Raw genomic sequence first — 23,184 nt, forward strand, 5'->3', positions numbered from 1 at the left:
AATATTGACATGTTGATGTGTTCAGGTCTGGATTCTTATCAAAGGTCAAAGGTTTTTAGATGTCACCTACCAAATTTGAAGTCACTCAGGTTCATTCTGTTGGTGGAGTTTGTTAAAGTGCATTGCCTGCCAATGGCTTCACTTTGAAAAAATTGCAGAGTAAATTAAAAATGGCTGACTTTCTGTTGGGTTTAAGGTATTTAATTTAATCTTTATTTAGTCAGGCAGTCTCATTGAGATTAAGAGCTCTTTTCCAAGAGAGACCTGAGAACACATTCATAAGACAAGAACACAATCAGCAGACAGAAACAACACAACTACACAATAAACAAGAAATTAATAAAAACAGTTACAAGAATCATAAAAAACATCAGATAATCAAGCTTTAAAATCTCCAAGGAGGAATATAAGACTTAAGTTTGAGTGCAGTTTGCAGTTCATTCCACTTAAAAAGGTGTATAGTAGCTGAAAACAGTCCTGCCAACATTAGTGCGAACATGAAGGATATCTAATGTTAAGTAGTTACTGAATCATGTACTGTAGTTACTAGATTTAAATGAAAGAAGAGATGTGAGGAAGTTTGGAAGATTCAACAGTAGAACTTTATAGATGAATAACATGAGATGGTTATTTCTTCTTGTCTGTAAGGAAGTCCAACCAACCTTGTGATACAGAGAGCAATGATGAGTACGAAATTTGTCATTTGTGATAAAACGTAATACACTATGATACACAGGGTTTAACTGCTGAAGTGTAGATGTGGCAGCATGACAATAAACAATATCTCCATAGTCAAGGACAGACATGAAGGTTGAGTGCACAATTGTCTTACAGTTGGAAGAAGACAAACCATTAATTCTATACAAGAAGCCCAATTTCATTTTTAATTTCTGAATCAAATGTTGAATATGAATCTTGAATGATAGTCTGCTCTCCAGCCAAATTCCCAAGTATTTATATGACTCAGCAAGAGTAATATAGGTGCCATTTAAACTTTTTAATGGCAGGATAGTCAAAGTCACTGGTGGAGGTGAGAAAAAATACCATGTACTTGGTCTTTTAGCATTTAATGTGATAATTGGAATGCATCAAAGGCAGACTGAAGACGAGTCAGGGCCTGGGCTGGGCTGGAGCCTGGGGTATATAAAACTGTATCATCTGCAAAAATATGGACATTGAAGTATTGATTGGGTAGAATGATGTTATTTATGTAAAATGTAAACAGCAGTGGAAAAAGGATTGACCCCTGTGGCAACCCATTTCTGATGGCAAGAGGGCTTGACTGAGTACTATCAGCAACAACAGCATGGCTTCATTTCAATCTATAAACTTTAGTTTATGAAGTAGAATTTTATGATCAACGGTATCAAATGCTTTTGAAAGGCCAATGAACAGAGCTGCACAAAATAGTTTGTTTTTTTTTTAATCTAGGGAGGAGACAGTGTTATCAGTAACTGAAACTGCAGCTGTTATTGTGCTGTGTCCCAGGTGAAAACCAGACTGTTGAGGCTGTAGTAAGTTTAGTGAATCAATAAAGGCGTGCAGTTATAAATTGACTGATGATTCTAGGATTTTTGCAAAGAAAGGAAGTTTAGATATTGGATGGTAGATGTTGAGATCAGAGACATCACCACATTTGTGTAAGGGAACTACTAAGGCGCTTTTCCGTGAAGCTAGAATCATGCCTGTTATATAGGCTTGGTTAAAAATTTGTGCTAAATGTGGACAGATTAAGGGGGCACTCAGATGAAGACATGGGTCAAGATTATCTGCACCAGTGTTTTTGCATGCTTTTAACCTAAGCAGAGCTTTGTGAACATCTGCACTGCTTACCAATCTAAAAGAAAATTTGCAGGCAGAAGAAGCTGAGGCCTTGGGGACTCCCTCTGTTGGACAGATGTGGAAATTGTCTACAGTTGAATCTGCAGACACATTATTAAATAAAAGACCAGAGGAGAGGAAATGGTGATTAAAAGCTTCAGCCATGGATGATCTATCGGAAATATGACCATATACTTGTTTGATATGTGGTAGGAGATGTGAATGTGATGAATGTTATAGTGTTCCAAAATTAAGAGGAATTATCAAAGGCAGAGAAAGCTGACTGATAATTTGATTTAGCCCTCCTAATCATACTGGTGCAGATAATTCTTTGTTGCATAAAGGTTAACCAAAGGAGAACCAAGGACTGTATCTATTTTTAATTCTATGTTTTTCATAAGGGGCGTGTCTGTCAATACCATTGAAAGATTGAGAAGTTTTCCAGTGCGATGGCAGGATCAGTAATGGAGAAGGTGTTATCAATGTCAGAGATAGACAAAAAATTTAAAAAAATCCTGAAGATTGAAATGCTTGTAATTTCTTGTGGTCATAATTTGAGATTGAAATTTAGGGAGTTTGATGTCTCTGACACAGGCAACGGGACAGTGGTCACTAACATTGAGAGAAAAACTCCAGAGGCAGGGTATTTGCGTGGTCTGTTAGTAAGTATGATATCAATTAATGTGGAGTTAAGAGGATTTTTGAAATTTGGTCGGGTGGGTTTGGCTATGAGCTGAAAAAGATTAAGTTCAAGGCACTGTTCTTTTAATTTGTTAGAGTTGTCAGAGAGCCAGTCCAGGTTAAGATCCCCTATTATTATTAACTCAGAGTAGGCATACAGTGACCAGAGCTTTGCAATGTCCTTCAAAGCATCAAAATGTGCTGGGGGGGGGGGGGGGGGGGGCGATGCATACCAACAATCGTCTTGTGCATGTCCCTACCAAAACAGAGGTCTAACACAATATATTCATATTCAATTCATATTCAACAATAGGTTCCTCGTACTTTCAGTGCTAGGGACCGTTGAGCCATTGCACTTTTGTGCTCTGGCCATACTACTACTACTACTACTACTACTAATAATAATAATAATAATAATAACAACAATCATAATTATTATAATAATTGAAGCTGCACGCAGCAATGATCACAGATTGATTGATTGTGGAGTAAAATGATGCAGCAAAATATTTATCAGATGGCAATTGATATATATATTTATCTTCTTAAGTTTTCTGATGATAATGTACTGTTGTCTTTCCTTCAAAGTCCACAACACCATATCTGTACTCTTGCTTTGGTATAGTGGTGTAATAATCAACTGATTCTTGTTAGTTGACGTAAGATGGTACATAAGAACAGACATGATTACTGTGTGGCCGGCAGAGAGTTTCTCTGATTTGAAAACTTAAATATGCTTCAGTGCACTTATGTTTGTTTCTTCCATCATTCTTTTATTGAAGGTCTTTGAACTTTTCTTGGTCTGCTGGTTTCATAACTTATATGGCTCAGAAAAAGCTGGAGGAACTTAATTAACATCTTTTCCAAGATTATTGGAGTGCATCTGAGGGACTTACCATCTTTTTATGATCAGCAAATCTGAAAAGTGTTGTGAATATTCAGTTGACCAGAGTTCTTTCTGCTGCCATGACTGTGTTGGTATGGTTTAGCTGTATACCTCCAATGATATTTTTTTTCCCCAGGATGGCGAAGTCTTATCTGGCTCTGATTGGCTTACACTGATATTCTTACCCTAACTAATCTCACTCCTCATGCCTAAACCTAACCAACCCAACCGACGAATGCAACGAGTGCTAGCCAATCAGAAGCAGAGTAGGGCAGGTCATGACTTTGCCATCCTGGGAAAAAAATTTGGCATACCTCCAGGTGTATCAGTTATTCCCTAAGAGACCTGTCTAACCCATGCCGTAGGCCTTCATTTTTTATGGCCTACAGCTTTTCAGCTGTCCTGTTTGTTTCTAATGCATGTATTTTGATTGTGAGGTTGCGTTGTGTGCTGTTAGCTGGCATGCCTAATTGCCTGTATAGGTATATATAGTTGCGAAGTGAGAAGACTTGCCGATTTTAGAAGGATTTTTTCTTCACTGTAAACTCAAGTTTCAAAATTTTTAAAACTTTTAACAATAGCTGAATGTACATCAACAAAGAAATACTGAAGTCTCCTGGATATTTGATTAATACCATATGTAAGTGTTATGGTTATCAGCTTCCACTATTTCCGAGGAATAGTAATGTTGCCCAATGACGATAAAGAGAAATGGACAGGATATCAAAGGAAAGTTATAACTCTGTTATATTTAACTTTCATTGGGTTGTCTGAGAGTGTCCTCTATGTTATGACCATTCAGTGGTTTCATACAGTGATGTAAAACAGTGATTGTGTGTTGGGCTCTGTGGGTGACCGACACTCAGCACTGTGCCACAAATGGAGCAGTAGCTGCTGCTCTTCCAACTTAATAATTAAAATATTAGCATATCTTTTCCATCAGACGAGTGTGCGATGGATGACTGAAAAACGTGCCTGAAACACTTTCTGTGTAGACACAGTACAGTGTAAGGCTGGAATTATGTTTCCCTGAGTTGCACGTAGGTATTGTGCATGGGGGTTGCTCAGAGATGTTTCTTCTATACTTGTATGTACTTCTTTTCATCTCTGCCAATCAACGTGACTGACACAAAGGTCCAGATGATGGGTTATTGAGATTTGGAAGGTGTGCACATTGGCTCCTCTGCAAAGTTCTGTCACCTACCCATAACACCCTTCTCTGCATAGGATCAGAAAGATGTTTACTCTCTGTATCTTCGGAGAAGCATAATTTCAGTTTAACCTCACCCTAACCCAAACCAATCGTCTCTGCAATGCCAACCATAACCTAACCTAAGACATAACCACAACCACAGAGGATACGGGAAACACTACTTGAAAGGGGAACATACTATGATATAAGACCTGTAATGCATGATAAACAAGTGCACAATAACTTTAAAACCGAGGCCATGCTGCCTGTTGCAAAGTCAAGTCCATTAACAACCAAACCAATTGAAATTGTATTTTGTTGAAAATGTATTTAATAAAACATAAAACCGACACAGGTGGAGGCTGTAGAGACTTCAGTGACCTGTCAGCAGCAACACATGTCAGTCCACACCTATTTTGAGTTGTTCTACAATGGTAGCTATATTAGAGTGTGGCTTGCTTAAATAGCTTTAAATGTTCCAATCCAAGCAGGTATGTGGTGGGCCTGTGTATGTTTGTATGTGCCTAGCTGTATTTGTGTTTGGTGAAACCAACTCTGTTCTCATTTTTCTTTTGCAGTACATTTTTTTGTACTTATTTAACTGGGTTGGATGCAGTTTGCTTATTTGATGATGAGGCAGTTGTCTTGACAGAAAACTGGAACTGGTTGACCTAACGTGATGACGTCACATTTGTATACATTATTTATACAGTATGTTTTAGGCACCCAGCAGGAAAAAAAAAAAAAAGATTTATTTTTTAATTGATTTCTGAATTCATCCAAAATTGCGACTGAATGCAGTGAACTGGTTTGAAACCAAGGCTATGTAATGCCCTATAATTGGCTTCAGCTCACTGTTAGCAACACAATTTAAGCTTAGTGATCAGATGTTTGTTATTGTAATAGCAATCGGAGTCATAGTCACTTCTCTCCTCCAGGTAGAGGTTTTGGTAGGTGTACTTTTGAACTTTGGACAGGGTAGCTGTTTCCCCCTTCTTCCAGTCATAATGCTAAGCTAGGCTAATCATCTCATGGCTCTAGCTTAATACTTGCTGTATGGAAATGACAGTCAATCTTCTCATTTGTCCCTAAAAGTTAACGCCTTTTCCAAAATGTCAAACTAAGTTTTACAATGCGTGTGTATCATATTGGAGGAGTGTCACACTGACTGGACAAGATCAAATTTTTCATGGAACAACCATATTGGGCCCATATATCAGTAAACCTGTGTGTGTGTGTGTGTGTGTGAGAGAGAGAGTGAGTGAAAGTGTGAGTGAGAGAAAGGCAGTGTGTATACATACATGCTGGAGGCCAGTATTCTGTCCTGGAGATGAATGTTTAACCCATAGCACCTCATGGTTCACCTTCCACTCACAGCGGGGCAGCAGCTCCTCGCTCTCTATGCAAAGTGAAGAAAGTCATTCAGCAAGAGATGAAACAGAAGCTACATCTCATCACTACTCCTCTGCTGCCTGTGACGGAGGAGGCTGATAACGGGACGTGCTGGGGCTGCTGTTTGGGATTTGGGCCACTCTCTCTTCTCTCGACTATCTAGAGGAAGGTTTAAGAAACACACTCATTAGCATGCTAAGCTGGAAGTCTGTCCATGGCCTCTATGCTTCAATAATCCTTTTTAAAAAGAAAAAAAAAATCCCCTCCAGCTCATTCCATTCCTTTTCCCCGAACTTCACTCCTATGTGATGGTCACCACCTGACCTTTTCTATTTTAACACATTTCTGAGGTAGCATGTAATGTTGGTGACCTGCTGAAGCATATCCACCTTCCTCCACTCACCAAGATAAGTGAAAGTGAGATTAAAATGCATCTCTCTATTCACATGGATACAGTCATCAACCTTTAATCTCCATGGCTTTTTGTCTAATATGTATTGCCCTGCTAATTAATGTAAAATATAAAGACAGTAAAATATAATGGGTTTTCTCATATATATATATATATATATATATATATATATATATATATATATATATATATATATATATATATATATATATATATATATATATATATATATGCACTGTGACACATTCCCACTGGAAAGACTGAAATCAGTCACTTATTTTGTCATTTTTATCATTGTATTCTGCTAACAAGTATAATGTGTGTATCAAAGCCTGATATATCTTCTTCCTCTGTGCCATAGAGCTTGGCAGTTGTCTAAAAACGTTTACCTGTCCACCCAGACCTCCTCCCTCCGACTTCACTTTTGGTATAAATATAGGGCTATTTACCTTGTTCATCTTTTAGTATAATGTGGGGAATTAATAAAACATACAAGTCAAGGAATCGCCAATCAAATCTTCAGTTAATATCTCCTAATGAATATTGTCTGGTCCTGTTTTGGTTTAAAAACTGTAAATGCAATCATATTGCAGTTATACATTCTTCACATACTTGTGATAGTGTAAATTTTTACAGTGTAGAAATTATGTCTTATATCTTTTTCTTTTGTTATTTAGTCTACTTGTGACAAAGTTTTCTTGCGTTCTCAAAGACATCATAATGTCAAAAGAACAGATTATATGTCAACCAGCAAAAGCATCTCCTGCTAACCTGATATAGCTTAATATCAATTCAATGCACCTGAGTAAACTTGATGAGTCTGAATGAGGGCAAAACTAATCAACTTTGTCTTTTTCCACAGTGTAGCATGTAGCTCAGTAAAAGCAGCTCAGCTGTGACTTCCAACACAAGGGCTTTGCATCTTATTAGTGGCCAAAAACACAAGCCTGTCTTAGAGGATAATTAAGAAAGGGAATTCTCACAGTCACTTGGCCTGCTAATGATTTTTAAAGACTCAAGCTGGCTCAGTCTCCTTCATCCCATCTCCTGTCCTTAAAAAGTTTGCTGCAGTGGAAAACTTTGATGAAAAAAAAGAGCTAAACTCATCTGCAGCCAGCTCTCATTCATACTTTGCTAACTATCTGTTTCCACCAACTTTAACAGTCGCTTTCTTTTCTCTTTGCCAGCCATCAGATCACCTCACTCCCACATAGCCCCTATAAAGCAGCAATTAGCAGCACCTCTGCCTGTAATTGGCTCAAAGAGTTCTGCTGGCCTACATTCCTGTCCCAATATATGGACAACCCCTAACACACACACAAATACCATCTGGTCTAGTCATACTCATCCAACTCCCCCCTTCTCTTATCTTGATTTGTGTGTATTGTGCATATAAAAGACATGGTTAGGATATGGTTAGCCTAGCTTAGCATAAAGCAGGTGAAAACAGCTAGAGGTTTTGGTCTCTGAGCAGGCCAGATGATACCAAACCTCACTGTGATGACAAGACTGTGTTAAGCTGCACTCTGGCATTGTGCCGGGCTGTTTTTCAGCAAGCAAGTTCAAACACCTAACTTCAGCACTAACTGTAAAAGAAAGTCACATCATATGGTGGTTTTCTGTGTTGCTAGGGAAAATGAGCATATGGATTTAATTTGTCATCATTTTACCACAGAATATGAATCCTGCATGAGTGATTCATCACAACTGGCAAGTCTAGTCATGGTTTCAGTTTGTGTTCATGCTGTGTCAAAAACAGGAGACATGGAACTGCACATGTCCAACATTCTAATTACAATTTTAACCAACCGCCATTAACTTTATAGAGTGGATTCCTGTGGAATTTGGAATGCTATATGCATATAACCCTCACAACCATCAAAATTAATCCTTAAAAGTCAACTTCAACAAGTAACTGCGAAATCTTTTGGAGTATGAAAATCCTCTTGAACAGCCATAAAAAGACATCCCAAAACTGTTAACTTTAACATAGTCACAATTACTTTAAGTCTTGAAATTGGGTTTAACTCAGCACAAACACAGTCTCAAGCAGTACTTTACTCTTTAAGTTGTTCTTTCATTGGCCACACACACGCTTACACAACATAAATCCATTTCTCTGTCTTACTCCTTCGTTCACTTACCTGGTGCTCTTGGAGTCCAGTCCAGCACCCAACCCTCTCTCGCTCTAGTGTGTGTGTGTGTGTGTGTGTGTGTGTGTGTGTGTGTGTGCGCCCAGCTCCAGCACACTACTGCATGACAAAGGAGAGAGCATAATTAGCCAACAGGTAACAACTGTGCCAGACTAACCCTGGTACTGCTCCCATGAGCCACTCCCACCTATCTCTCCCCTGTAGCTGAGCCCACACCATGTTCCACCACCTCAAGTCTAAACTGTAAATATATTACATAAGTTGTGCCTGTTTTGAACTTAGCAGGTTTGTAAGCCATGAGGAAAGGCTCTGTTAGGCTGTACTTGCACACAATGACAATGTTAATATGCTGATATTTAGCAGGTATAATGTTTACCATGATCAGCATTGTAATTTAGTGTTTTGGCAGCTGCTGATGAGAATGCCATAAGTTTCGCAGGTATCTGGTTGGACAAAATGTTGACCTGCTTGGGATGCTAGAGGAAAAGTCAGAGGATCACTAAGTCATTTGAACACATTATCTGGGAACTATGAATTTCTGTACAAATACTTGTGCCAATCCACCCAGCAGATATTTCGGTGGATGAGTGAAAACCAGGCCCTGATTATGGCGCTAGATGAAAAGTCAAAATAATATAAATTCATGGCAATCCAGCCAATAGCGGACCAGATATTTCACTGAAAACCAAAACCGTCAGCCTGTTGGTGGTGCTAGAGGAAAGGGGGATCACCAAAGTCAGTACGCTTCACCCTCTGGGGAACATAAATGTCTGTACAAAACCTTACATATTACATATTACAGCTGTTTCTGTCTAAAAACAGTTAATCATCATCACTGTATAGGCTTCCAGCTCTGTCACACATTCACCACCACTTTGACCTTTTTCACCTTTTTATGCCTCAAGTCTAATTTTTAACTTAAAAAATGGATTAGAAGTATATAAGCACCATTAAAACACTATGGAAACTAATTTCATACTTGGTCAGACACATACCTTTTAGAACAACAGTGTGATGAAGCATGCAAGAGTTCAGACATGAAGCAGCAGGTTGGTGTGATTTGTTCAAGTGCACACAAGAATTTAAATGTACTATGGTCTTTTGATGTTTTGAAAATATTATCCATATTTTAGAGTTATTTTATATTAATGCAAATAGTAAATAAATAAATAAATATAAATATATACTGTCCCACCTCAAAACCATCATGGACCCACTCTTAGACCCACTCCTGCAATTCACCTACAGAGCCAGCAGGTCTGTGGATAATGCAGTAAACATGGCTCTCCACTTCATCCTCCAGCACCTGGACTCTGCAGGAACCTATGCTCTCTGACTCCCAGACCATCAGCACTACTTCCCCTCAAGACTGCATCCTTTTGCCACTTCTCTTCTCCCTGTACACCAACAGCTCCACCACAAGTCATTAGTCCATCAAACTCCTGAAGTTTGCGCATGACGCCACCTTCACTGGGCTGATCTCTGGGATGAGAACATTGAGACTGCCTAGGGGGGAAACTGACCACCTGGTGACTTGGTGTGGACAAAAGAACTTGAAGCTCAAAGTTCAAAAGACAGCAGAGGTGGTTGTGGATTTCAGAAGGAACACAGCCCACCCATCCCCATCACCCAGTGTGACTACACAGTCAACACTGTGGAGTCCTTTTGCTTCCTGGGAACCATCATCAGCCAGGACCTCAAGTGGGAGCTGAACATCAGCAGCCTCACCAAGAAGGCTCAGTATAGGATGTACTTCCTTTGGCAGCTGAAGAAATTCAAACTGCCAAAGTCTGTGATGGTGCACTTCTACACCACCATCACTGAGTCCATCTTCACCTCTTCTATCACCATCTGGTGAACCAACTGCTGCTGACTGCAGGACAGTTGCAAACTGCAGCATATTATCTGCTTTGCTGAAAAGGTGATTCAATGCAATTCAGTTTTGTTTATATAGCGCCAAATCATAACAAAAGATATCCCAGGGCACTTTTCATAAAGAGCAAGTCAAGACTGTACTCTACTTTAATTTACAGAAACCCAACAATTCCACCATGAACAAGCACTTGGTGACAGCAGCAGGGAAAAACTCACATTTAATGGGAAGAAACCTCAAGCAGAACTGGGCTCTAGGTGGGTGGCCATCTGCCTTGACCAGAGGAAGAATGAGGGAGGGAAAGAGGGGGAAGAAAGACACAGGGAAGCATAATAACAACAATAATAACAATGATCATAACAATAGAGATATGACTAGTAATAATAATAGCAATAATAGCCAGCGAAGTTGTCAAGGCAGGACACCCACAGGACCACGCCATCATCCCTGCACCATCTCCATGGCCATGGCCCACAGTTCGGATTCTGGAGTTTCCTGTGAGACGAGAAAGCACAAAAACTCTGGGGAAGACGCCAAGTTAGTAACATGCATTAATGGTACATGAATGCATACAGATGGAGAGGAGGAGGAGAATAGATGAGCTCAGTGCATCAAGGAGAGTTCCCTGGCAGTCTAGGCCTATAGCAGCATAACTAAGGGCTGATCCAAGGTAAGTCTGGCCGGCCCTAACTATAAGTTTTATCAAAAAGGAAAGTTTTAAGCCTACTCTTAAACTTAGAGAAGGTGTCTGCCTCCTGGACCCAAACTGGATGAAGATTCCACAGGAGCGAAGCCTGATAGCTGAAGGCTTTGCCTCCCATTGCGCTTTTGGAGACTGTAGGAACCACAAGTAAGCCTGCATTCAAGGAGTGCAGTGTTCTAGTAGGGTAATAGGGTACTATGAGCTTTTTAAGATATGAGGTTGCCTGACGATCAAAGGCTTTGAAGGTGAGGAGAAGAATTTTAAATTGTATTCTGGATTTTACAGGAAGCCAATGCAGCAAAGCTAAAATGGGAGAAATATGATCTCTTTTTCTAGTTTTTGTTAGTACACTTGCAGCTGCATTCTGGACCAGCTGGAGAGTCTTTAGAGACTTGTTAGGGGAGCCTGATAATAAGAAATTGCAATAATCCATTTTAGAAGTAACAAATGTGTGGACTAGTTTTTCTGCATCTTTTTGAGACAAGATGTGCCTGATTTTTGCAATATTACATAAGTGAAAAAAGGCAGTCCTTGAAATTTGTCTTATGTGGGAGTTAAAGGACATATATTGATCAAAGACTATTCCCAGATTCCTTACGGTGGCACTGGAGGCGAGGGTACTGCCATCTAGAGTAGCTATATCATTAGATAATGTGTTTCTAAGGTGTTTAGGGCCAAACACAATAACTTTGGTTTTGTCTGAGTTTAGTAGCAGAAAATTACAGGTCATCCAGGTCTTTATGTCTTTAAGGCATGCTTTCGTTAACTGATTGGTTTCATCTTGCTTCATTGATAAATATAATTGGGTATCATCTGCATGAGAATGAAAATTTATGGAGTGTTTCTGAAAAATATTATCTAAAGGAAGCATATATAGGGTGAATAGTATTGGTCCAAGCACAGAACCTTGTGGAAGTCTGTGTCTAACTTTTGCATGCATGATGGATTCATCGTTAACATATACAAACTGAAATTGATCTTATAAATAGGATTTAAACCAGCTTAATGCAGTTTCTTTAATGCCAATTAAATGTTCCAGTCTCTATAAAAGGATGTGATGGTCAATGGTGAATTAATTGGATGCAATCTGCTGTTCCTCCAGGACCTGAGGTGAGCAGGAAAGATCATGGCTGACCCCTACCACCCCAGACATAAACTTTTAGAAATGCACCCCTCTGGCAAAAGGCTGAAGCCTGTCAAGAGTAAAACCTCATGACACTACAACAGTTTCTTCCTATCTGCGGCCTCATCAACAAGGCCCGGGACCCCCACTGACACAGACCTTTGCACATCTGTCATCTTTGATCCTACATATAGCATTACATTAACGCAACTTGTATTATTATTATTATTATTATTATTGTTATTATTATTATTATTATTAGTAGTAGTAGTAGTAGTAGTAGTAGTAGTATTGTTGTTGTTGTTGTTAATAATAATAATGATAATAATAGTAATGATGCACAGTGCATATACTGTTTACTCCTGATCAATACATTGTACATTCATGTCACTCTCTTCCATTTAATAGTTAATATTTAAACCTGTAGCTGCTCCTCTCACTTAGAATATACTTAACATTTTCCTTTTATTGTAAATTCCTTCTTATTTATACTATTAAGGATCACTTAATTTTTTTGAATATTTTGACTGTTATGCATCACAATAACACCAAGGTAACTTCCTTGTATGTGAAAACCTACTTGGCAATATAGCTTATTCTAATTCTGATATATGCATACACAGAGCCCAAAGGATTCTAAAAGACAAAAGCCACCCTTGCCACAACCTATTCACCCTGCTGCCATCTGACAAGCGATACAGAAGTACAGTATCCACTACCATGCCATCAGACTACAAAGCAGCTCCTTTTCTCAAGCTGTGAGGCTCCTCAACTCCACCCCATCCTTTGCACCTCTTCTATATATGACACTGCATCTGTGAAATTTGAAATGTCCTGTCATTTTTGGCCCTCTTATGCACATAACATACCATTACCTTTGGACTACCTGCACTCCCACTACTACTACAAGTTTTTTTTTGCACTATAACTTCCATATTACATTTAACTTGCACATATTGTGAAAACTTGTACTTGTATGCACAGTACATATGTAACTCTATATTCCTTGTATATAGACAAAGAATACTTTCCTTTTTAATTTCTTCTTTAGTGCTCGTAAAACACAATTTCATGAATTTCATTTTTTGTGCAATCCTGTGTTGTATAATGATAATTAAAATGAACTTGAACCTTGATATGTAGTGCATTGAAAGAGAGATTAAATGGACTGAGCTCATTGTAATATAAATGAATACATATTGATTTAACAATGACCGAATCTCATCCTTACATTTTATCCTCTATTATTTGATACTGTGCAGTATAATACTGAAAGGTGTAGGTGGAAATGTGAGCAGAAACAAAGAATGTGAGCACCCTGCAGTACTTCTGTGAGGCAGCAGTCTTTGTAGCTGCTGCTGAATATGATTGACTTGTTCTTCATCTTCATTATTTGTACGAAGGATCATTTTCATCCCATTATGGATTTAGTCATCTGGCAGAAATTCTTGCAGAATGGCACAAGTCCTATTTACAAGGCCCACTTTACAACCCAGCACAACTCTGGATATTATTTTTATTAGGGGTCCAAGCATCAAATCTCGCTGCTGGAGCCATATTGTTATTGTTCTCATACTTCTTCCTCTTAATTGCAGCAGAAACCATAAGACCAAAAGTCATCAAAATTGGCAGATGAGTTGCAAATTCCATTCACTACTCATGCACATAAAATGACACACATTGACCTCAATGAGTGCTGTAATAATCAAGTTTACGTTTTTGCAATTATCTCGGCTATCTTGCAGTCATAATTCTTTATCATTTTAACCTCTCAATTCATCTGCCACTTTGTTCCAATAGTCTTCTGCTCTAAAAATGTCAAATTTTGCGACTTTTTTTTTTTTTCTCAAAATCTTATTTTTGACAAGACCTCAGAAACTGTTAGGCCAATCATCCCAAAACTTTGTCAGGATCATCTATGGACTTCCCTGAACTAAAGTTGTCAAGGAAATTTTGATATGTCAGTCTGTTTTGGAATTATACATTTTTGGACCTGTTTCTTTAAGTTCAATTTTAAATACAAATTAAATAAATCAAAATTGGCTTGAGCAATTGCAACCAAACTTGGTGCACATATTCAGATACTAGGTCTGAGCTTTGCTATGCAGTTTTGGACAATCTACCACTAGGAGCGCCACAAATGCAAAAAGTTTGTATCTCGTAATCAGCAGCATGGATTTGTATGAAATTTGGTTTGCACCATTTAGGGTCAATAATATGTGTCAATTTGACACATATTTTCCTTCGCAGTATGTCTGTTCGATTTACAAGAATCATCCAAAGTTAAAAATTAAGATGTTGCACTTGGAGATAAAGAAACTGGAGAAAGATATAAGTACAGTGGAGACTGCTTCTAGTGATCACGTCTGTCCGAGTCAAAGAGATCACTACAAGTGGATGGTTATTGTAATTTTTTTGTCTTTATTTCTCATGCAGATTACCATCTGATTGACATTTCTATATTCATTATCCTACATGAATATAAAGTAATGAAGCAGACAGCTTCGCTATTTACCGAATTTTGTTGACGGTTTCAAAATATGTGCAGCTGCTTCAAATAATTTACTAACTGTATGCAGAAATCAGTTAATGTTTAATGTCAGCTGCTTTCAGAGTACTATTGACAGACAGAGAGGGGACTGCTGTTTTGAACTGCAGCTGCCTGATAATTGTTGGAGCATCATACTGCTGCCAGTGTTGCTGTTCTTTATCTCTATTTATATCCTTTCTATCCTCGTACCAGACCTGTAAATCACTGCCCACATCTCAAATTTGTTAAGTCATTCATATATGATGTATGTTTCTGCCAACTGGAGAAACAGTTGACCGATTAGAACTTTATACTGCAGGAGGGATTAGGAATGGGAAAGTCATCTTCATACATACAGTACCAGTCAAAAGTTTGGACACACTTTCTCTTTCAAGTGAATGGGAAGGTGTTGACTGGTACTGTAGCTATCTAGCTAATGGCGACAAGAATGGATGAGTCAGCTGTAAGAGTTGTTGAAAGTCCATGCACAAAAATAACAACTCTTAACTCGACAGGATTAAGTCTCTTGTGCTTAGCAAACACTACTGCAACCACAGTGTAAATGAAAAACAAAAGAAAATAACTTCCCCTTCCAACAAGAAAACTGTAAACATGAGCAAAGTGTCAGACTGAATGGAACTGGTATGAATAGGCAATTCAGTCTATAAGGCCTGGTCTTTTTGACTTTACTTTAAGTCCCCCTATTTATTTGTATAACACCACTTTATGTATATGCAGTTAAAGTTCTTTAGACTGAGAGTAACAGAGAAAAGAGCACAAACATAACAAGTTCAACAGAGACGGAAAGAAATATATATATTATATCCGAATAATAATGATTAAGATACAACTAACTTATTTAAGTACACTAAACTGACTAAAAAAGTATTGATGATAACATTGTCGCTGCCAGTCTCTTATCAGTAGAATGGCCTGTCCATGCTTTCTGTGCATAAATGCTAAATGCTCTCTAAACATATTTGCAGAAAGCTCTGGAGACCTGAAGGAAGCAGTTGCCTTATAACGTGAGACATCTACTGTGCTTATGAACTGAAAGTGTGTCTGATATGTACTGCGGAGACATTAACAGGTTAACAAGTAACCAATGGACAGGATTCATCGAGGTGCATTAAGACAGAATTATAGTTATCCACTCACCGCAACAAAGGTATGTAGATTTTTTCAGATTGAGGTGAGTTAAGGCTCTGATTTTTTAAATTATTCCTCAGACAATAAAAGATGACTAAGTGATGGAATTTTCAATGCTGAGATCAGAATCCCTACATTTTTTATTAAAATGCATTTTAAGTGACCATGACTTCAAATATCCACAGACCTCTATAGTTACCACTTTGGGTAAGAAACGCAGTAAACAACTAAGTAAACTAATCACTGCTCAGAAGTGGGAGTTGATAGAAAACAGCTATTATAATGACACAAATGAGATGTGGTGAAGAATATCTGGACCCACACACTGAGCAGTGAGTCAGAACATAGTGATTTTTTGATGAAGAGGAACACAAACTGGATGGAAATTGGACGGACGCCTCCATCATCCGCTCTGACTGACAGGTGGCCTGCTGGCTCCAGTACTCTCCTCTGGGAAGCGATTTTGCATTTTTGACTCTTGGAGGATTTGTTTGGACATGGCATCACTGTCTATGAGGCAGTGCAGCATCATAATCTGTTTTGCATAGCGTACAGCAGAGAGAGTGACAGCAAGGATGGGAGAGGAAGGGCAATCTAGGGACAGCTTTGCATTTCTTTTCATGAGAGACATAAGAGGACTGTAGGGCTTTATTGGAACCAGTGAACCAAAGATAACACAAATACTACTTTTTTTTGCTATTTTCTTTTCTTTTTATAGTCAGTAGTTATCAGGATGGTTGACATATCAATTTGGTAATGATTTTATAGTGTCTGAATGAACTTTCAGAGTTTGAATCTCAGTTTGGATATCAGGTAATCTGGATAATTAGTGGCCACTTTGACACTCAGTACAGACACTGCAAGGATTTTTGATTAGCCATGCTAGTTGCATGGCTCTAGGGAAGGCAAATTTTAGCCAAATGTCAATCAATTTAGTCCTGTCCTCCTCTGTAGTATATGGCTTATTATCTGCAAAATTAATGACATTCCCATCAGCCTCAGCTGTATTTTGTTTTTAGTGCTATTAGCAAATGTTAACATGGTAAACATAATAAACATTATACCTGCTAGCATAGCTGGAGACTCTTCTAGATGTAATACTTCCAAAAACAGCATGGACATGTGAGAGTTTACATTACCAGTATTTTTGGATTGGTGCTACTGGTAGCTGATATTCTAATATTCATTATTTTATGTCACTATTTTAACTCTATTTATCTCCAGGATTTCACAGAACAATGCTCTGTGTAGAAATTCTTGAATTACCATTGATTTTCTAATTGGCAAACTAAGGTTAAAAGTCGTTGTTTTCAGAGCTGTATGCTGTTCAGGTTGTAAAGTACCTTGAGGCAAATTTGTGATACTGGGATATACAAATATAAATGGGCTTAACTTCTTTGACTATCTTTAGTCAATTTTTAAACTTCACTGATTTTATTTATTTCCCTTTTTGCAGAGAGTACACATTGGGTTAGGGTTTGTGTTATAGTGATTAAAATCATTGTAAATATCAGCCAAACAGCTAATTTAAAAATGGTCCCCAGGCCAGATGTTGAATCCTCCAGGGTTCTATGAACTTTACCAGGGGCCTGGGGACCCAGGAACTCAGGAACGTTACCTGCATTTTGACCTGAGGAACCTGAGTATAAATTTAGTTCTTCACCCAAAGTTTAGTTCTTCACCAAAAAATAACCAGCGCTCAGGAGTTGGTACTTTTTGATGGGATGGGAACTGTGGAATTGTTTTTTTCTACAGCAAGACTTAATGTCTGAATCCCCACAATAGTGGTCCCTAGAGGCTAACATTTTCATTACACTCAGAATAAACATTCGGATGGAAAAAAAAAACCCAAAAACAACATACTAATGATTTTGATTTTTGATTTTAGCCCCTCCAGTACTGGAGCTATAAATGTATTGCATGCAAAAGAAACATTTTGTCCTGAGGGTAGGGGTAGAGGAAAGGGTTAATCCTCTTGGGAGTGTGAATTAAATGGTCATATTATGTGTACAAGTGGAAACCTTGGCTTGCTGGCAAAAAGGAGGATAGGTCAAGAGATCACCAAAAATGTTAAGAATCATCCTCTGGATATTCACAGCAAATAACATTTTTGCTGCATTTTCATTTTACAGTTTGGCTAGTGTTGCCAAGATATCTTGTTGTGGACCAAAGTGTTGGATTGGTTTGGTTTGGTTTTATTCTGCCATTTCCATAACAAGAAACAAAAGCACACAGATTCAAACCATCAATATAAAACATGGACATGCAGAAACACAAAACAAACTACATAAAATAAAAACAAACAAACAAAAACAAACTGTAAATGGCATATAAAACAAAATATTAAGCATAAAATTGATGCACAAAAAGTATAAAGACATTAAATGTTAAAATAACTTATTTCCATAGTGGTTCTGGCCTGCCCCAATTCATGATTATTATGTTATAGGTTCCACTGCTAGCAGGATTGTATTTCTAACCATGGCTGAATTGATCAGCTAAAGGGCATTTCGGCAAATATGAGCTACTGGGCTTATTAACCCTCTTTTCCTCCCATGGTGTGTGCAATATGTACAGTTTTCCAGCGCTGGAATACCTGGCCCCAACTAAAATAATGAGCTCTTAAAACTATTTTATTTTGACACCAGACCTTTAGATTACTTGGCTTACAGTGTCCTGCTTTGTTCTTGACAGAGAAAAATACTCTGAAACAGTCTTTACTGTAGACTGGGGTGGGCGGAGAGTTTTCATTTCAACCATACAAGCCTGTAATTGAGATGAATCATTTATCTGCAGCCCATTCTCACTCCCAGCTCGTCACATACTGAGTATGCGGTCATTCTTGACTGCAAGGTTCAGTTTTGGGCCCTGTGCAGTTTTCTTTGTACATGTTACTATTGGGACACCAATACATTTTCCTTTCACAGTTACACAGTTATATCTCTTTTTCAAGCCTGATGATAATGGCTAACTGGCCTTCCCTACTTAGATGACAAAGACAGAGGTCCTGATCATTGACCTAGATCACCATGCTATATACATCCATGCTATATACAACACTGAGACTATTTTACATGCTTTCATATCATTGCACCAAGATTGCAGGAATGCCCTGTTCACCTGAGTTAATACTACTGCACAACTTAAACAACAAACAGACCAAGACAAAGCATTCTTCCCACATTACCCCAATTTAACATCATTGCAGTGCCTGACCCCCAGTTTTTTTTAGAATAAAGTTGAAAGTCTTACTAATCACAAGACACTACATGGTCGTGCTCCTGATTATATAAGTGAACTGCAGAAAGAGTTGATTGAGAAGACCATGGTCCGGAAATTGACTCAGTAATCTGCTACTTTTAGCTAATCATCTCCTCTGTAGACCTGTTCACTGAGATCTCGACTCTATGAATGAATTAATGAACATGGTGATTGCACAATGGAAGTTTCCTATTCAGTAATGAGACAAGACCAAATAAAGTAATAGATTACCTAGATGTTGGTATGTATGTGGCACCTGTCACTCTGTATCATCAAATAAATGAGAGAATGTAAACACAGTTACTGTGGAGAATATAATTAATATGACTTGATTATGTACAGTATATGCATCTAGTGTTCAGGAGTGCCATCAACTGTGAAATATGATGCTCATAAACAAAAAAAAAAAATCTAAAGCATCTGAAGTATTGTTTTACTGTGATTTTATTGTTTGTTTTCTTTTTAACCATCATGGTTAAAAAGAAGCTCCATTTTCCTGCCTCTTGAAATCATTTTGCACACCCTGCTTTAAAAGTGCTCTAAAAGTTAATTATTATTATTACATTACAGCCTTATTATATACGCCCATGTATGTGCCTATTTGCATGTAATTTTCTCAATATGACTAATTAGAAAAAGCATAGATTATTAGTCAGTGTATTATTGATCATTTCTGTAATGAATGTGTCATTAATCAAACAAGATGATATCTTCAGTATCAGACAGAACACAATTACAGGAGATTTTTCATTTTTAAAGGAAAACATTGACATCACAGATGAATAGAGGAGATTTTCTCTTATAAGAATCCCTTAAAGCAGCAGAAAACGGCTGCACGCTGACCACAGTATGAACGTGTACTATAGGAAAACCCTTCTATATGTGCTTTAAAGCTTTAAAGTCCCTGAAAGATGGAGGGAGACACATGGCAGGTTCACTTCTCTGTTCCTTTACGCTTGACTTCATTTGAGAATCTAAAAGAACAATTTTATCCTGGCGCGATGTGAACATCTTCCTTCTCCCTTTCATACAGACTTTTTAACATTACAGTCTGACTGTAGGCAGAGTGGGACGTCGGCTCTGTGAACTCTGCCACAGGAGGTCGTGATTCTGTCAATTTAATTATACAAGACAATGGTGAATCTAGCGACCATCTCCCCACTGCCTGCTGTTGCCTCTGTCAGCAGGAGCAGAGCCGAAAGGCTGCCTGGACCACAGCCCTGACATTTACTAAATTCTGTGTGGGCGCACTTGTGTGTGTGTGTGTGTGTGTGTGTGTGTGTGTGTGAAACAGAAGCGAAAGCTATTCTCCAGGCTAATGAAGGAGGTTGACAGGCTTTTTAGCTTCTGGACTCCAGAGAGGCAGGAGGCTGAACACTATGACACTAATTGCAGGTATATAGTCTCTGAGTGGACCAATCAGAGCTCATTATCTCTGCTGGTGTGTGTGTGTGTGTGGTGTGTGTGTGTGTGTGTGTATGTGTGTGTGTGTGTGTGTGTGTAGGTGGAGGGCAGTGAGCAGTTGAGAGTAGAGATTTTAAGAAGTGATGCATTTGACAAAAATATAAATTAGATTTTGTTTTATTAGAAATAAAAGGAAATAATCATAAACATCTTAATGTTACTGAAGCTGATTTTAAACAATAATTGTTAAATTTAGTCTGTGAGATTATTTCTTTTTACACATTTTGAAGGTGAGGGGATCCAAACTCAACTAAAGGAGAGACTTAAAGTGACAAGGACATATTGAGTATAATTAATATTTTTTAAAATGAAGTGATTATCATCAATTTCTCATAAAATTGCTCATAATCAATTATCCCTAAAGTCAGACAATGTAATGAAAAAAGTTTGTTTTTCATTTGCTGTTTCCCCTAATTTGATACAGAATGTGAAAATATGTTGAAATGAAAGGTGACCAATATTTAATTACAATTTTAATGTGACATGATTTGACTGCTGTAACTTGTAACAACTTTTTAAATTAAGTTTCATTTTGTAGAATGGAATCATTTGAGTAAATTAACCATCCAGTGGGGCAGGTCATTTCCATTTCCAGCAGGACTGACAGAGGATGTGAATATAGTACACAAACACTGAAATGCAAGTTGTCGCTGTAAATGTCCCGATACGCTGTGATAACAGTGGGCTAGCAGGTTCATTGCATGTCACACTGTCACACTGAGCTATATACTATAAATACTCAATTCTATACTATATTGTAGCCTATATACTCCATAGAGTAGTGTCACGATCAAAGTAACAAGTAGCAATGTGTAGTTGCAGAAGAGCGAGAGGATCATAGAGACACTGCTGCCTGTAGTATTCCTATAATATTCCTATAATATGATCAATCAATAGTGTCTGTTCTGCTGAAAATAGACCAAGCCACCTCTGTAAAAATGTTTTAGAGAAGACGTGACTACAGACATAGTTTTTACCATCGATGTTTGGTGTAATCTGGGATTGGAGCAGGTAATGTGACTGAGGAAATTAACCTGCACTGACTGAACTGCGTGTAGCTGCTACAGTTACATAATTTGAGTTTATACTGTTAAAATTACGGTGTGTTTTGAAAAATAATAATTTTTTATTAGCAGGACATGTGAAGTACAGCTGAGCCTGATGGGAATGTAGTTTCTCAGATATTTGGTCATAAACCAAAGTATTGGACTAATGACCTGAAGGCACTGTTAAGTTATAACTATTGGCTGAATTGGACACAGCTACTTCTCAACATAGTGTAGGTGTAGTATAGGAACATTACTCAACTACAAACACTGACACTACATCAGTCCTGGCACCAGAGGAAAGTAACTGGACAGGCATTAGGTTTTTATGGGCGGGCCCCAAAATGCAGCCTGTAAGTTGGCAGCGCAGATGTAGTCTAACTTGAAATTTTATACAGTTATCCTCAATTGGAAAGTGGCCCATATTCAACCAATTAACCAGCTCTGTCATTCTGTTTCCGTTTGTGGCTAAATATTGTGTAAACAATGTGGTCACCCGGTTTGACCAGCCTACTGTCTGTTTAATTTTGACCAACAGTGTGGATACTGTAACAAGATTCAGTGTTTCCTCTCAAGCAAGCAATTTAAAAATACTGATTTCAGAAAAATAAGTGGATAAATGTGAGTGCCTCTTGTTGGCGACACCATTTAATTTACATAATGTAATACAAAAAGTGCCAGACAAATATATACTGTGCTGAACATACGATAATTTAAGACATTTAGGAGGACACCTACATGGTCTGTTCATGTTTTCAACAGCTGCTGTCACCATGACAACCACAACACATTCAGCTGAAAGTCACCAGTTAACACACTCTATGGTTAAACTGAAACACCGGCCAGCATTCTAACCTCAGTTAGCTGCTTTCAAACTTCCTGCTCCACCGTCCCATGCTGACAAACAGCCGCTGGACGGTTAAAACTCTGAATAACAGTTACTTACTGTCATAAAATGAACCTCAGAGGATTAAACAAGCTTCTTAGAAACAGAAGGAGATGACAGAAAGATTAAAAAAGGTGCTGGTTTCCACTTAGGAGCAGCAGATACTGAACACAAGGACAGATGTGTCACTTTTCACTAAATCCAGACACCACAAACAGACAAAAACTGTACAAATGAGGCAGGAGTTTTTATTCCTCCCTGTGAATTTTATTTAATTTTTTTCCCAAACCTCGAGGGCCCTTTCATGTTGTCAGGCCTGGGGCTTGAGCCCTGGTAAGCCCATGCATTAAAACGGCATTGATGCTGATTCTCCTGGGAGGGCCAAATTCCTGGATGGGTGGGCCTGGCCCCTCGGGACCGACCCATAACACCAGGTGTGCACTACATCCCCCCTTCTGAGTGTTTTTTTCTTCATCTCAATGTGATAACAATGTGACTATGTCATTCGATGCCACTTTGGTCCACACCAGTGTGCTGTCATTCTTGCATACATACCTGTGGAGGTAACCTATTCCCAGAGTAGTTGAGCTTTGATCCTACCTCACTCCTTAG

The 23,184-nt window shown here is 38.3% G+C and overlaps 1 long non-coding RNA gene across 2 annotated transcripts; it reads right to left on the bottom strand.

The window, feature by feature from the left end:
• Window positions 1-1,054: 1,054 nt before the first annotated feature.
• On the bottom strand, window positions 1,055-8,668 carry LOC122988783. 2 transcript variants are annotated; one of them, XR_006404883.1, is made up of 4 exons: window positions 8,529-8,668; window positions 5,882-6,131; window positions 1,834-1,922; window positions 1,055-1,158 (listed from the first exon to the last, which is right to left on the bottom strand). It is a non-coding gene; the product is annotated as an uncharacterized LOC122988783 (long non-coding RNA). The 2 variants fall into 2 exon arrangements; XR_006404882.1 differs by having other exon boundaries at window positions 5,882-5,979; window positions 8,529-8,664.
• Between the last annotated feature and the right edge of the window lie 14,516 nt (window positions 8,669-23,184).

Source organism: Thunnus albacares, chromosome 9 (assembly GCF_914725855.1).
Source record: "Thunnus albacares chromosome 9, fThuAlb1.1, whole genome shotgun sequence".
Classification (NCBI taxonomy): domain Eukaryota; kingdom Metazoa; phylum Chordata; class Actinopteri; order Scombriformes; family Scombridae; genus Thunnus; species Thunnus albacares.